Below are 13681 nucleotides of genomic sequence, written 5' to 3'. Positions count from 1 at the left end.
CGAATTATTATCTAGCACTCTCGGCAACGGCCATATCACGCTGAGAACACCGGTTCTCGTCCGATCGCCGACGTTAGCAGCGTCGAGCGCAGTCAGTACTTGGGAATAATGCGTGCCGTTTGCTTTTTTCACTTTAGTTTCCTCTTTCAAATTCCACCAGATATGAAAAAAGCAAACAAATCTTCTTTTAGTTATTGTTTTATAAAGATGAAAGTTAATTAAATTCAAATTATTAACTAGCACTCTCGGCAACGGCCATATCACGCTGAATACACCGGTTCTCGTCCGATAACCGAAGTTAAGCAGCGTCGAGCGCAGTCAGTACTTGGGAATACTGCGTGCCGTTTGCTTTTTCACTTTTGTTTCCTCTTTCAAATTCCACCAGATATAAAAAAAGCAAACATATCTTCTTTTTGTTATTGTTTTATAAAGATGAAAGTTAATTAAATTCAAATTATTAACTAGCACTCTCGGCAACGGCCATGTCACGCTGAAAACACCGATTCTCGTCCGATAATCGAAGTTAAGCAGCGTCGAGCGCAGTCATTACTTGGGAGGGAGACCACTTAGGAACACTGCGTGCCGTTGGCTTTTTCACTTTTTTTCCTCTTTTAAATCTTAATAGATATGAAAAAAGCAAACACGTTTTCTTTTTGTTATTGTTTTAAAATGATGAAGGTTAATTTGTCTCACTTAATTTAAATTCGAATTATTAACTAGCACTCTCGGCAACGGCCATATCACGCTGAAAACACCGGTTCACGTCCGATCACCGAAGTAAAGCTGCGTCGAGCGCATACAGTACTTGGGAATACTGCGTGCCGTTTGCTTTTTCACTTTTGTTTCTTCTTTTAAATTCCACCAGATATGAAAAAAGCAAACATATCTTCTTTTTGTTATTGTTTTATAAGGATGAAGGTTAATTAAATTCAAATTATTAACTAGCATTCTCGGCAACGGCCATATCACGCTGAATACACCGATTCTCGTCCGATAACCGAAGTTAAGCAGCGTCGAGCGCAGTCACTACTTGGGAGGGAGACCACTTAGGAACACTGCGTGCCGTTGGCTTTTTCACTTTTTTTTTCCTCTTTTAAATTTTAAGAGATATGAAAAAAGCAAACATGTTTTCTTTTTGTTATTGTTTTAAAATGATGAAGGTTAATTTGTCTCACTTAATTTAAATTCGAATTATTAACTTGCACTCTCGGCAACGGCCATATAACGCTGAATACACCGGTTCTCGTCCGATAACCGAAGTTAAGCAGCGTCGAGCGCAGTCAGTACTTGGGAGGGCGACCACTTAGGAACACTGCGTGCCGTTCGCTTTTTCACTTTTTTTTTTCTCTTTTAAATTCCAATAGATATGAAAAAAGCAAACATATTTTCTTTTTGTTATTGTTTGAAAAAGATGAAGGTTAATTTGTCTCACTTAATTTAAATTCGAATTATTATCTAGCACTCTCGGCAACGGCCATATCACGCTGAGAACACCGGTTCTCGTCCGATCGCCGACTATAGCAGCGTCGAGCGCAGTCAGTACTTGGGAATACTGCGTGCCGTTTGCTTTTTCACTTTTGTTTCCTCTTTCAAATTCCACCAGATATAAAAAAAGCAAACATATCTTCTTTTTGTTATTGTTTTATAAAGATGAAAGTTAATTAAATTCAAATTATTAACTAGCACTCTCGGCAACGGCCATATCACGCTGAAAACACCGATTCTCGTCCGATAATCGAAGTTAAGCAGCGTCGAGCGCAGTCATTGCTTGGGAGGGAGACCACTTAGGAACACTGCGTGCCGTTGGCTTTTTCACTTTTTTTCCTCTTTTAAATTTTAATAGATATGAAAAAAGCAAACACGTTTTCTTTTTGTTATTGTTTTAAAATGATGAAGGTTAATTTGTCTCACTTAATTTAAATCCGAATTATTAACTAGCACTCTCGGCAACGATCATATCACGCTGAATACACCGGTTCTCGTCCGTTCACCGAAGGTAAGCAGCGTCGAGCGGAGTCAGTACTTGGGAGGGAGAGCACTTAGGAACACTGCGTGCCGTTGGCTTTTTCACTTTTTTTTCCTCTTTTAAATTTTAATAGATATGTAAAAAGCAAACAGGTTTTCTTTTTGTTATTGTTTTAAAATGATGAAGGTTAATTTGTCTCACTTAATTTAAATTCGAATTATTAACTAGCACTCTCGGCAACGGCCATATAACGCTGAAAACACCGGTTTACGTCCGATCACCGAAGTTAAGCAGCGTCGAGCGCATACAGTATTTGGGAATACTGCGTGCCGTTTGTTTTATCACTTTTGTTTCCTCTTTCAAATTCCACCAGATATGAAAAAAGCAAACATATCTTTTTGTTATTGTTTTATAAAGATGAAAGTTAATTAAATTCAAATTATTAACTACCACTCTCGGCAACGGCCATATCACGCTGTATACACCGGTTCTCGTCCGATAACCGAAGTTAAGCGGCGTCGAGCGCAGTCACTACTTGGGAGAGAGACCACTTGGGAACACTGCGTGCCGTTGGCTTTTTCACTTTTTTTTTCCTCTTTTAAATTTTAATAGATATGAAAAAAGCAAACATGTTTACTTTTTGTTATAGTTTTAAAATGATGAAGGTTAATTTGTCTCACTTAATTTAAATTCGAATTATTAACTAGCACTCTCGGCAACGGCCATATCACGCTGAAAACACCGGTTCACGTCCGATCACCGAAGTTAAGCAGCGTCGAGCGCATACAGTACTTGGGAATACTGCGTGCCGTTTGTTTTTTCACTTTTGTTTCCTCTTTCAAATTCCACCAGATATGAAAAAGCAAACATATCTTCTTTTTGTTATTGTTTTATAAAGATGAAAGTTAATTAAATTCAAATTATTAACTAGCACTCTCGGCAACGGCCAAACACCGGTTCACGTCCGATCACCGAAGTTAAGCAATACGTGAACAAACAAACCCTTCCATAGAAAATGCATTAGACTATACTTTGCAGTCTCGTAACTCTGTTTCTACTGGAGATACGGGGATGTCCTTTGAGTATGTTATAGACCAATTTGTCCAACATCTAGCCATACTAAGAATTAGGGCTACGACAAACAGTAGTCGAGTAATTAAGCTAATCGTAAACAAACAAACCCCTCCATAGGAAATACATTGGACTATACTTTGCAGGCTCGTAACTCTGTTTCTACTGGAGATACGGGGATGTCCTTTGAGCATGTTTTAGTCCAATTTGTCCCCCATCTAACCATACTAAAATCATTGAGCTACAACAAACAGGGGCCGAAATATTAAGCAAAATGTTCGTCAACTTTGGTATCTTCTCACTTATTTTTATTATGTTACTTATGATTTTTGCACTAAACTTTGGAGGCTCATAACTCTTGTTCTACAAGAGATACTGGGATCTCCTTTGGATATGTTATAGTACTCTTTGCTCCCCATACAAGGATACTTTAAACTTGAGGCTACCTGAATATCGTCGTCAACTTATTTTTTGTCTCACTTATTGTTAGAAGGTTACTCTTGATTTTTGAAAATAAACTTTGCAGGCTCGTAACTCTGTTTCTACTGGAGATACGGGGATGTCCTTTGAGTATGTTATAGACCAATTTGTCCCCCATCTAGCCATACTAAGAATTAGGGCTACGACAAACAGTAGTCGAGTAATTAAGCTAATCGTAAACAAACAAACCCCTCCATAGGAAATACATTGGACTAAATTCTGGAGGCTCGTAACTCTGGTTCTACCAGAGATACGGGGATGTAAATAATGTGACCTTGACACAAATGTTCGGATAATTATAAAGGTCTTTGCATGTTCGAGGCAAAAAAAAAACTTCGCGGTTTCGAACCTGTGGCCTTCCAGGAGTGAGGCGGATGCGATAACCGCTACACTAAAGATATGTTATTATTTTTAATCGAAAGAACAGGGTCAAGTAATTAAGCAATACGTGAACAAACAAACCCCTCCATAGAAAATGCATTAGACTATACTTTGCAGGCTCGTAACTCTGTTTCTACTGGAGATACGGGGATGTCCTTTGTGTATGTTATAGACCAATTTGTCCCCCATCTAGCCATACTAAGAATTAGGGCTACGACAAACAGTAGTCGAGTAATTAAGCTAATCGTAAACAAACAAACCCCTCCTTAGGAAATACATTAGACTAAATTCTGGAGGCTCGTAACTCTGGTTCTACCAGAGATACGGGGATGTAAATAATGTGACCTTGACACATATGTTCGGATAATTATAAAGGTCTTTGCATGTTCCAAGCAAAAAAAAAAAACTTCGCGGTTTCGAACCTGTGGCCTTCCGGGAGTGAGTCGGATGCGATAACCGCTACACTAAAGATATGTTATTATTTTTAATCGAAGGAACAGGGTCAAGTAATTAAGCAATACGTGAACAAACAAACCCCTCCATAGAAAATGCATTAGACAATAATTTGCAGGCTCGTAACTCTGTTTCTACAGGAGATACGGGGATGTCCTTTGAGTATGTTTTAGTCCAATTTGTCCCCCATCTAACCATACTAAAAACATTGAGCTACGACAAACAGGGGCCGAGATATTAAGCAAAATGTTCGTCAACTTTGGTATCGTCTCACTTATTTTTATTATGTTACTTATGATTTTTGCACTAAACTTTGGAGGCTCATAACTCTTGTTCTACAAGAGATACTGGGATCTCCTTTGGATATGTTATAGTACTCTTTGCTCCCCATACAAGGATACTTTAATCTTGAGGCTACCTGAATATCGTCGTCAACTTATTTTTTGTCTCACTTATTGTTAGAAGGTTACTTTTGATTTTTGAAAATAAACTTTGCAGGCTCGTAACTCTGTTTCTACTGGAGATACGGGGATGTCCTTTGAGTATGTTATAGACCAATTTGTCCCCCATCTAGCCATACTAAGAATTAGGGCTACGACAAACAGTAGTCGAGTAATTAAGCTAATCGTAAACAAACAAACCCCTCCATAGGAAATACATTAGACTAAATTCTGGAGGCTCGTAACTCTGGTTCTACCAGAGATACGGGGATGTAAATAATGTGACCTTGACACAAATGTTCGGATAATTATAAAGGTCTTTGCATGTTCCAAGCAAAAAAAAAACTTCGCGGTTTCGAACCTGTGGCCTTCCGGGAGTGAGGCGGATGCGATAACCGCTACACTAAAGATATGTTATTATTTTTAATCGAAAGAACAGGGTCAAGTAATTAAGCAATACGTGAACAAACAAACCCCTCCATAGAAAATGCATTAGACTATACTTTGCAGGCTCGTAACTCTGTTTCTACTGGAGATACGGGGATGTCCTTTGTGTATGTTATAGACCAATTTGTCCCCCATCTAGCCATACTAAGAATTAGGGCTACGACAAACAGTAGTCGAGTAATTAAGCTAATCGTAAACAAACAAACCCCTCCATAGGAAATACATTAGACTAAATTCTGGAGGCTCGTAACTCTGGTTCTACCAGAGATACGGGGATGTAAATAATGTGACCTTGACACAAATGTTCGGATAATTATAAAGGTCTTTGCATGTTCCAAGCAAAAAAAAAAAACTTCGCGGTTTCGAACCTGTGGCCTTCCGGGAGTGAGTCGGATGCGATAACCGCTACACTAAAGATATGTTATTATTTTTAATCGAAGGAACAGGGTCAAGTAATTAAGCAATACGTGAACAAACAAACCCCTCCATAGAAAATGCATTAGACAATACTTTGCAGGCTCGTAACTCTGTTTCTACAGGAGATACGGGGATGTCCTTTGAGTATGTTTTAGTCCAATTTGTCCCCCATCTAACCATACTAAAAACATTGAGCTACGACAAACAGGGGCCGAGATATTAAGCAAAATGTTCGTCAACTTTGGTATCGTCTCACTTATTTTTATTATGTTACTTATGATTTTTGCACTAAACTTTGGAGGCTCATAACTCTTGTTCTACAAGAGATACTGGGATCTCCTTTGGATATGTTATAGTACTCTTTGCTCCCCATACAAGGATACTTTAATCTTGAGGCTACCTGAATATCGTCGTCAACTTATTTTTTGTCTCACTTATTGTTAGAAGGTTACTTTTGATTTTTGAAAATAAACTTTGCAGGCTCGTAACTCTGTTTCTACTGGAGATACGGGGATGTCCTTTGAGTATGTTATAGACCAATTTGTCCCCCATCTAGCCATACTAAGAATTAGGGCTACGACAAACAGTAGTCGAGTAATTAAGCTAATCGTAAACAAACAAACCCCTCCATAGGAAATACATTAGACTAAATTCTGGAGGCTCGTAACTCTGGTTCTACCAGAGATACGGGGATGTAAATAATGTGACCTTGACACAAATGTTCGGATAATTATAAAGGTCTTTGCATGTTCCAAGCAAAAAAAAAACTTCGCGGTTTCGAACCTGTGGCCTTCCGGGAGTGAGGCGGATGCGATAACCGCTACACTAAAGATATGTTATTATTTTTAATCGAAAGAACAGGGTCAAGTAATTAAGCAATACGTGAACAAACAAACCCCTCCATAGAAAATGCATTAGACTATACTTTGCAGGCTCGTAACTCTGTTTCTACTGGAGATACGGGGATGTCCTTTGAGTATGTTATAGACCAATTTGTCCCCCATCTAGCCATACTAAGAATTAGGGCTACGACAAACAGTAGTCGAGTAATTAAGCTAATCGTAAACAAACAAACCCCTCCATAGGAAATACATTAGACTAAATTCTGGAGGCTCGTAACTCTGGTTCTACCAGAGATACGGGGATGTAAATAATGTGACCTTGACACAAATGTTCGGATAATTATAAAGGTCTTTGCATGTTCCAAGCAAAAAAAAACTTCGCGGTTTCGAACCTGTGGCCTTCCGGGAGTGAGGCGGATGCGATAACCGCTACACTAAAGATATGTTATTATTTTTAATCGAAAGAACAGGGTCAAGTAATTAAGCAATACGTGAACAAACAAACCCCTCCATAGAAAATGCATTAGACTATACTTTGCAGGCTCGTAACTCTGTTTCTACTGGAGATACGGGGATGTCCTTTGAGTATGTTATAGACCAATTTGTCCCCCATCTAGCCATACTAAGAATTAGGGCTACGACAAACAGTAGTCGAGTAATTAAGCTAATCGTAAACAAACAAACCCCTCCATAGGAAATACATTAGACTAAATTCTGGAGGCTCGTAACTCTGGTTCTACCAGAGATACGGGGATGTAAATAATGTGACCTTGACACAAATGTTCGGATAATTATACAGGTCTTTGCATGTTCCAAGCAAAAAAAAAACTTCGCGGTTTCGAACCTGTGGCCTTCCGGGAGTGAGGCGGATGCGATAACCGCTACACTAAAGATATGTTATTATTTTTAATCGAAGGAACAGGGTCAAGTAATTAAGCAATACGTGAACAAACAAACCCCTCCATAGAAAATGCATTAGACTATACTTTGCAGGCTCGTAACTTTGTTTCTACTGGAGATACGGGGATGTCCTTTGAGTATGTTATAGTCCAATTTGTCCAACATCTAACCATACTAAAAACTTTGGGCTACGACAAACAGGGGCCGAGTAATTAAGCTAAACGTAAACAAACAACCCCTCCATAGGAAATGCATTAGACTATACTTTGCAGGCTCGTAACTCTGTTTCTACTGGAGATACGGGGATGTCCTTTGAGTATGTTTTAGTCTAATTTGTACCCCATCTAACCATACTAAAAACATTGAGCTACGACAAATAGGGGCCGAGATATTAAGCAAAATGTTCGTCAACTTTGGTATCGTCTCACTTATTTTTATTATGTTACTTATGATTTTTGCACTAAATTTTGGAGGCTCATAGCTCTTGTTCTACAAGAGATACTGGGATCTCCTTTGGATATGTTATAGTACTCTTTGCTCCCCATACAAGGATACTTTAAACTTGAGGCTACCTGAATATCATCGTCAACTTATTTTTTTGTCTCACTTATTGTTAGAAGGTTACTTTTGATTTTTGAAAATAAACTTTGCAGGCTCGTAACTCTGTTTCTACTGGAGATACTTGGATGTCCTTTGAGTATGTTATAGACCAATTTGTCCCCCATCTAACCATACTAAGAATTAGGGCTACGACAAACAGTAGTCGAGTAATTAAGCTAATCGTAAACAAACAAACCCCTCCATAGGAAATACATTAGACTAAATTCTGGAGGCTCGTAACTCTGGTTCTACCAGAGATACGGGGATGTAAATAATGTGACCTTGACACAAATGTTCGGATAATTATAAAGGTCTTTGCATGTTCCAAGCAAAAAAAAACTTCGCGGTTTCGAACCTGTGGCCTTCCGGGAGTGAGGCGGATGCGATAACCGCTACACTAAAGATATGTTATTATTTTTAATCGAAAGAACAGGGTCAAGTAATTAAGCAATACGTGAACAAACAAACCCCTCCATAGAAAATGCATTAGACTATACTTTGCAGGCTCGTAACTCTGTTTCTACTGGAGATACGGGGATGTCCTTTGAGTATGTTATAGACCAATTTGTCCCCCATCTAGCCATACTAAGAATTAGGGCTACGACAAACAGTAGTCGAGTAATTAAGCTAATCGTAAACAAACAAACCCCTCCATAGGAAATACATTAGACTAAATTCTGGAGGCTCGTAACTCTGGTTCTACCAGAGATACGGGGATGTAAATAATGTGACCTTGACACAAATGTTCGGATAATTATAAAGGTCTTTGCATGTTCCAAGCAAAAAAAAACTTCGCGGTTTCGAACCTGTGGCCTTCCGGGAGTGAGGCGGATGCGATAACCGCTACACTAAAGATATGTTATTATTTTTAATCGAAAGAACAGGGTCAAGTAATTAAGCAATACTTGAACAAACAAACCCCTCCATAGAAAATGCATTAGACTATACTTTGCAGGCTCGTAACTCTGTTTCTACTGGAGATACGGGGATGTCCTTTGAGTATGTTATAGACCAATTTGTCCCCCATCTAGCCATACTAAGAATTAGGGCTACGACAAACAGTAGTCGAGTAATTAAGCTAATCGTAAACAAACAAACCCCTCCATAGGAAATACATTAGACTAAATTCTGGAGGCTCGTAACTCTGGTTCTACCAGAGATACGGGGATGTAAATAATGTGACCTTGACACAAATGTTCGGATAATTATACAGGTCTTTGCATGTTCCAAGCAAAAAAAAAAACTTCGCGGTTTCGAACCTGTGGCCTTCCGGGAGTGAGGCGGATGCGATAACCGCTACACTAAAGATATGTTATTATTTTTAATCGAAGGAACAGGGTCAAGTAATTAAGCAATACGTGAACAAACAAACCCCTCCATAGAAAATGCATTAGACTATACTTTGCAGGCTCGTAACTTTGTTTCTACTGGAGATACGGGGATGTCCTTTGAGTATGTTATAGTCCAATTTGTCCAACATCTAACCATACTAAAAACTTTGGGCTACGACAAACAGGGGCCGAGTAATTAAGCTAAACGTAAACAAACAACCCCTCCATAGGAAATGCATTAGACTATACTTTGCAGGCTCGTAACTCTGTTTCTACTGGAGATACGGGGATGTCCTTTGAGTATGTTTTAGTCTAATTTGTACCCCATCTAACCATACTAAAAACATTGAGCTACGACAAATAGGGGCCGAGATATTAAGCAAAATGTTCGTCAACTTTGGTATCGTCTCACTTATTTTTATTATGTTACTTATGATTTTTGCACTAAATTTTGGAGGCTCATAGCTCTTGTTCTACAAGAGATACTGGGATCTCCTTTGGATATGTTATAGTACTCTTTGCTCCCCATACAAGGATACTTTAAACTTGAGGCTACCTGAATATCGTCGTCAACTTATTTTTTTGTCTCACTTATAGTTAGAAGGTTACTTTTGATTTTTGAAAATAAACTTTGCAGGCTCGTAACTCTGTTTCTACTGGAGATACTTGGATGTCCTTTGAGTATGTTATAGACCAATTTGTCCCCCATCTAACCATACTAAGAATTAGGGCTACGACAAACAGTAGTCGAGTAATTAAGCTAATCGTAAACAAACAAACCCCTCCATAGGAAATACATTAGACTAAATTCTGGAGGCTCGTAACTCTGGTTCTACCAGAGATACGGGGATGTAAATAATGTGACCTTGACACAAATGTTCGGATAATTATAAAGGTCTTTGCATGTTCCAAGCAAAAAAAAAACTTCGCGGTTTCGAACCTGTGGCCTTCCGGGAGTGAGGCGGATGCGATAACCGCTACACTAAACATATGTTATTATTTTTAATCGAAAGAACAGGGTCAAGTAATTAAGCAATACGTGAACAAACAAACCCCTCCATAGAAAATGCATTAGACTATACTTTGCAGGCTCGTAACTCTGTTTCTACTGGAGATACGGGGATGTCCTTTGAGTATGTTATAGACCAATTTGTCCCCCATCTAGCCATACTAAGAATTAGGGCTACGACAAACAGTAGTCGAGTAATTAAGCTAATCGTAAACAAACAAACCCCTCCATAGGAAATACATTAGACTAAATTCTGGAGGCTCGTAACTCTGGTTCTACCAGAGATACGGGGATGTAAATAATGTGACCTTGACACAAATGTTCGGATAATTATAAAGGTCTTTGCATGTTCCAAGCAAAAAAAAACTTCGCGGTTTCGAACCTGTGGCCTTCCGGGAGTGAGGCGGATGCGATAACCGCTACACTAAAGATATGTTATTATTTTTAATCGAAAGAACAGGGTCAAGTAATTAAGCAATACGTGAACAAACAAACCCCTCCATAGAAAATGCATTAGACTATACTTTGCAGGCTCGTAACTCTGTTTCTACTGGAGATACGGGGATGTCCTTTGAGTATGTTATAGACCAATTTGTCCCCCATCTAGCCATACTAAGAATTAGGGCTACGACAAACAGTAGTCGAGTAATTAAGCTAATCGTAAACAAACAAACCCCTCCATAGGAAATACATTAGACTAAATTCTGGAGGCTCGTAACTCTGGTTCTACCAGAGATACGGGGATGTAAATAATGTGACCTTGACACAAATGTTCGGATAATTATAAAGGTCTTTGCATGTTCCAAGCAAAAAAAAACTTCGCGGTTTCGAACCTGTGGCCTTCCGGGAGTGAGGCGGATGCGATAACCGCTACACTAAAGATATGTTATTATTTTTAATCGAAAGAACAGGGTCAAGTAATTAAGCAATACGTGAACAAACAAACCCCTCCATAGAAAATGCATTAGACTATACTTTGCAGGCTCGTAACTCTGTTTCTACTGGAGATACGGGGATGTCCTTTGAGTATGTTATAGACCAATTTGTCCCCCATCTAGCCATACTAAGAATTAGGGCTACGACAAACAGTAGTCGAGTAATTAAGCTAATCGTAAACAAACAAACCCCTCCATAGGAAATACATTAGACTAAATTCTGGAGGCTCGTAACTCTGGTTCTACCAGAGATACGGGGATGTAAATAATGTGACCTTGACACAAATGTTCGGATAATTATACAGGTCTTTGCATGTTCCAAGCAAAAAAAAAACTTCGCGGTTTCGAACCTGTGGCCTTCCGGGAGTGAGGCGGATGCGATAACCGCTACACTAAAGATATGTTATTATTTTTAATCGAAGGAACAGGGTCAAGTAATTAAGCAATACGTGAACAAACAAACCCCTCCATAGAAAATGCATTAGACTATACTTTGCAGGCTCGTAACTTTGTTTCTACTGGAGATACGGGGATGTCCTTTGAGTATGTTATAGTCCAATTTGTCCAACATCTAACCATACTAAAAACTTTGGGCTACGACAAACAGGGGCCGAGTAATTAAGCTAAACGTAAACAAACAACCCCTCCATAGGAAATGCATTAGACTATACTTTGCAGGCTCGTAACTCTGTTTCTACTGGAGATACGGGGATGTCCTTTGAGTATGTTTTAGTCTAATTTGTACCCCATCTAACCATACTAAAAACATTGAGCTACGACAAATAGGGGCCGAGATATTAAGCAAAATGTTCGTCAACTTTGGTATCGTCTCACTTATTTTTATTATGTTACTTATGATTTTTGCACTAAATTTTGGAGGCTCATAGCTCTTGTTCTACAAGAGATACTGGGATCTCCTTTGGATATGTTATAGTACTCTTTGCTCCCCATACAAGGATACTTTAAACTTGAGGCTACCTGAATATCGTCGTCAACTTATTTTTTTGTCTCACTTATTGTTAGAAGGTTACTTTTGATTTTTGAAAATAAACTTTGCAGGCTCGTAACTCTGTTTCTACTGGAGATACTTGGATGTCCTTTGAGTATGTTATAGACCAATTTGTCCCCCATCTAGCCATACTAAGAATTAGGGCTACGACAAACAGTAGTCGAGTAATTAAGCTAATCGTAAACAAACAAACCCCTCCATAGGAAATACATTAGACTAAATTCTGGAGGCTCGTAACTCTGGTTCTACCAGAGATACGGGGATGTAAATAATGTGACCTTGACACAAATGTTCGGATAATTATAAAGGTCTTTGCATGTTCCAAGCAAAAAAAAAAACTTCGCGGTTTCGAACCTGTGGCCTTCCGGGAGTGAGGCGGATGCGATAACCGCTACACTAAAGATATGTTATTATTTTTAATCGAAAGAACAGGGTCAAGTAATTAAGCAATACGTGAACAAACAAACCCCTCCATAGAAAATGCATTAGACTATACTTTGCAGGCTCGTAACTCTGTTTCTACTGGAGATACGGGGATGTCCTTTGAGTATGTTATAGACCAATTTGTCCCCCATCTAGCCATACTAAGAATTAGGGCTACGACAAACAGTAGTCGAGTAATTAAGCTAATCGTAAACAAACAAACCCCTCCATAGGAAATACATTAGACTAAATTCTGGAGGCTCGTAACTTTGGTTCTACCAGAGATACGGGGATGTAAATAATGTGACCTTGACACAAATGTTCGGATAATTATACAGGTCTTTGCATGTTCCAAGCAAAAAAAAAAAACTTCGCGGTTTCGAACCTGTGGCCTTCCGGGAGTGAGGCGGATGCGATAACCGCTACACTAAAGATATGTTATTATTTTTAATCGAAGGAACAGGGTCAAGTAATTAAGCAATACGTGAACAAACAAACCCCTCCATAGAAAATGCATTAGACTATACTTTGCAGGCTCGTAACTTTGTTTCTACTGGAGATACGGGGATGTCCTTTGAGTATGTTATAGTCCAATTTGTCCAACATCTAACCATACTAAAAACTTTGGGCTACGACAAACAGGGGCCGAGTAATTAAGCTAAACGTAAACAAACAACCCCTCCATAGGAAATGCATTAGACTATACTTTGCAGGCTCGTAACTCTGTTTCTACTGGAGATACGGGGATGTCCTTTGAGTATGTTTGAGTCTAATTTGTACCCCATCTAACCATACTAAAAACATTGAGCTACGACAAATAGGGGCCGAGATATTAAGCAAAATGTTCGTCAACTTTGGTATCGTCTCACTTATTTTTATTATGTTACTTATGATTTTTGCACTAAACTTTGGAGGCTCATAACTCTTGTTCTACAAGAGATACTGGGATCTCCTTTGGATATGTTATAGTACTCTTT

General features: G+C 38.9%; 7 pseudogenes; all 7 read left to right on the top strand.

Moving 5' to 3' along the window:
* The first annotated feature begins 247 nt into the window (after positions 1-247).
* On the top strand, positions 248-350 carry LOC149653038 (5S ribosomal RNA; annotated as a pseudogene).
* A 122-nt stretch (positions 351-472) lies between these two features.
* LOC149653037 (5S ribosomal RNA) lies at positions 473-591 on the top strand (annotated as a pseudogene).
* Positions 592-952: 361 nt separating this feature from the next.
* On the top strand, positions 953-1071 carry LOC149653036 (5S ribosomal RNA; annotated as a pseudogene).
* Positions 1072-1209: 138 nt separating this feature from the next.
* LOC149653035 (5S ribosomal RNA) lies at positions 1210-1328 on the top strand (annotated as a pseudogene).
* Positions 1329-1690: 362 nt separating this feature from the next.
* LOC149653034 (5S ribosomal RNA) lies at positions 1691-1809 on the top strand (annotated as a pseudogene).
* Positions 1810-1945: 136 nt separating this feature from the next.
* On the top strand, positions 1946-2064 carry LOC149653033 (5S ribosomal RNA; annotated as a pseudogene).
* A 359-nt stretch (positions 2065-2423) lies between these two features.
* LOC149653032 (5S ribosomal RNA) lies at positions 2424-2542 on the top strand (annotated as a pseudogene).
* Positions 2543-13681: the final 11139 nt, after the last annotated feature.

The sequence above is a fragment of the Phalangium opilio genome, unplaced genomic scaffold (assembly GCF_054372755.1).
Source record: "Phalangium opilio isolate 3A_F unplaced genomic scaffold, DU_Popi_V2 ptg000082l_1, whole genome shotgun sequence".
NCBI classification, from domain to species: domain Eukaryota; kingdom Metazoa; phylum Arthropoda; class Arachnida; order Opiliones; family Phalangiidae; genus Phalangium; species Phalangium opilio.
Note: the sequence above shows the minus strand (reverse complement) of the source record. Positions and strands in the feature narration are given on the sequence as shown.